Here is a 3,485-nt window from a genome sequence, read left to right as displayed (position 1 = left end):
CTTCGGACGAGTCTGCTTACCACCAGTAAAGGTATATCTGCTTGGTCACCTGTATGTTACGACGCATTTCGCCAGCTGCGCTGCCTGTTGACCCCAACACCTATCCTTCGTCACAACGACCCCACTGCTTCCACAGACATTTACACCTATGCAGGTGGCGTTGGCCTTTGCGCACTTTTGGCACACTGCAAAGAGGCCTAGCTGAATACGTAGGCGCTTGTGCAGGTTGTGCTCTCTAGAAGGCTGAGTTCAATTACTCTGTGACAGAGAAGTGCTTGGCGATAACCTAAATGTTGATGAAGTTTCGCCCGTGTCTTTAGGGCCGTTTTTTTGACGTGGTCACAGACCACCACGCAATATTTGGCTTTCCACCTAGAAAAACCTAACGGCACGCCTGGGCCGTTGGGCAATTTGATTGCAGGAATACGATATTCGGGTCATATATTGTTCCGGTCAAAATATGCGGATTTCGATGCACTTTTCCACTCACCATTAAAGCCACATGTGGCTTCTCTGCCACAACTTTCTACCACCATGTCACCCCTCAGAACCACTGAGATGCTTTCGTAGCAGCATAAAAACCCGTACCTTTCTTTGTTACTCAACTTCCTAACCGGTCCGTCGGCTGTCCCTTGCACGAGAGTGCTACGCTGTCAAGCAGCCAACTTTTCCGTGTGAGACAATATTGCCACCTGGTGTTCTGTGGCAGTGAACAGTGAGCCAGTTCTGTGCCAATGAACGAAGAAGAGGAAGACAAGGAACCCGTGCCAGCGGAGACGTCCTTCGTCGTGTCAGATATTTTGACAGTCATGTCTTCTTGTACGTTTCTTCGAGCCCCTAGCGCGTGACAACTCGTGAAGGTGCTGGGTACCCTATGCACCGAATCTCTCCCGGCAAAAAAGCTCTAGCCCCATACCGGGGTTGACGCCTGTTCACCATGCTAGCCGAAGAATCCGTCGACTGGACCCTGAGTTCGGCCTTCTCTCAGAGAGAATTACGGGCACAACTATCGCAGGCAGCACCGTCCCAAGCGGCTCCAATCCAGCCAGCATGGAAGGCGCAACGCCAATGCACTACACGCTGTTCAACCACGCTGCCCGGTTGCGACGGTCGGGCATAGTCGCCGAACGTCTGAGGTGGACGGTGGCAGTAGCGGGCAACGTGTCCGGGAGTGAAGCAGGCGTAGCATATCGGTCGGTTATCGGGCGTCCTCTAAGGATTGGCGACTGGTGGTGCCGCCCAAAGTGCAGTATAAGCAGCCGGCCGGATGTACGGGCTGTGATCGCATTGTGTAGGGCGGTAGCGGAAGCCTACGCACAGCGTCTGCTTATGTGAACGGCGCTGCTACAGGCTGAATCTCTTGCGATCAGGTGACAGGAAGAGCCACAGGTTGCGCTGCATACGTTAAGCGCGCGGCCACAAGCTGCACGGCTGGCGGATAGTCGACAGGAGCGCCTACCGGCTGTGCGACACGCTTGCAGTGAACACGGCTAGATAGAGGTGGCTCGTGGTGTGCAAGGGGAACACCTTGGGCAACCTCTTCTGAAATAGCAGTGCGAAGCGGGGCAGGTAGACGGGTGGTGGTCTCGGGAGTAAAGGACTGTAGGGAAAGTTTGCGGGTGACTTCCTCACGGACGAAGGCTCCAACTTGATGAAGCGATGGTGAATTGTCAGGCAGGGTGTAGAAACTGGACTATGACTCACGACCACGCTGAGGTTGTCGAGTTAGAATGCGTTCCTTCTTCAACTCGTCCTAGCTCTGACACAAGCTGACGACACCGCAAACTGTGCTCGGATTCTTAGTCAAGAGCATATAAATTGTACCGTCGTCGATGCCCTTCAGGATGTGTTTGACCTTGTCAGATTCGGGCATGGTGTCATTCGCACGTCGACAGAGGTTGACGACGTTCTCAATGTAGCTGGTGAAGCTTTTGCCAGTCTGCCGAGAGCGGACGCGCAAGCGCTGTTCTGCCCGCTGCTTGTAGAACGCTGGCCGATCAAACACTTCAACACATGACGTCTTAAAGACGCTCCATGTGAAGATGCTGTGTTTGTGGTTGTTAAACCACAATTCAGCGACGCCAGTGAGATAAAATTTGTTATGGAAATGAAGAGACGCCATATCGACGAGGCTGTGGATTAGATGTACTCGAAACCAGCGGTAATAGCGTGACCAGTTCACCAGCGATCGACCAGAGACAACTTTTCGTCTTCCTCGTAAGGCAAACACGCGCGTCGCCCCCTAGAATCTCATTATGCATGTAGCATAATCCCCGGCGGCAGAAGCGCCGTCTCGGCGCATTTATATGTCAACATCACTAGAAGAGTGGTAGGGCTTCAAGCGCGCAACAGGTACAATATCGGTAGCCTGTTGGGCACATGAAGACGACACGACCAATTTCTTATGTCACAGGAGTAACCACACAAAAGACTCGGTATAGACCTGTGTAACGAGTAAGAAATTTTTCTGACAAGCCAACTTGACGGTTAGGAGACCAGAGCAGGACAAAAGAACCGGGTGGAAAGTGTACATCGCGGTGTCGTTGGTCATACAAACACCGTTGCTTCTCTTGAGTGGTCAGAAGGCCAGTACGGGTAATTTCACGTGCATGAGTGGCCCAAGTGATAGCGTCCATGGCATATTCAGTGGTCGGTACTAGGGGACGCTATGATGGTGTCCCGAGGCAATTTTGGTTCTCGGCCAAACGGCAGAAAAATAGAAAGTGACTGGCAGTGTCATGGCGCGAAGAATTATAGGAAATTTGACATACGGCAACGCAAGATTCTAGTCGATGTAGTTGGTAGAAACATAATAGGGAGCATACCTCTAGGAGTTCGATTTAGATGCTCGGTGAGTCCGTTGGTTTGCGGATGATATGACGTAGTCAGCTAGTGTCTCGTTTGACAGGACTGCAAGATGTCGGCGATGATCTTGGACAAAAAGATGCGGCCATGGTCTTTAAGCAGCTGCCGTGGGGCTCCATGTTGCAAAATCCCGTCCTTGAGGAATAAGTCGGCAACGTCTGTGGCGCAGCTTGTTGGAAGAGCTCGTGTGATGGCATAATGCGTGGCGCAGTCGGTGGCCACAGATATCTACTATTTACCCGTGGAAGACAAGGGGAAAGGGCCAAGTAGGTCCAAGCCAACGCGAAAGAGCGCTTCTGATGGAATGTCAAGTGATTGAAGGCGACCGGCGGGAACTGTCGATAGCGTTTCGTGGCGCTGACATTTCTCACAAGCCGCAACGTATCTTTTGACTGAGCGTGCAAGCCCAGGCCAGAAGAAGCGTCGGCGTATTCGGTCGTAAGTGCGTGACACACTAAGGTGACCGGCAGTCGGGAGGTCATGAAGTTCAATCAGAACTTCTGAGCGAAGGTGTTTCGGAATGACAAGCAGCAGGTCCGGTCTATTCGGTTCAAAAGTTTGGCGATATAATACACCATCGCGGAGCATGAATGAGCGATGGGACTGGCTGGAAGATGGTG

The sequence above is a fragment of the Rhipicephalus microplus genome, chromosome 3 (genome assembly GCF_043290135.1).
Source record: "Rhipicephalus microplus isolate Deutch F79 chromosome 3, USDA_Rmic, whole genome shotgun sequence".
NCBI classification, from domain to species: Eukaryota; Metazoa; Arthropoda; class Arachnida; order Ixodida; family Ixodidae; genus Rhipicephalus; species Rhipicephalus microplus.
Note: the sequence above shows the minus strand (reverse complement) of the source record.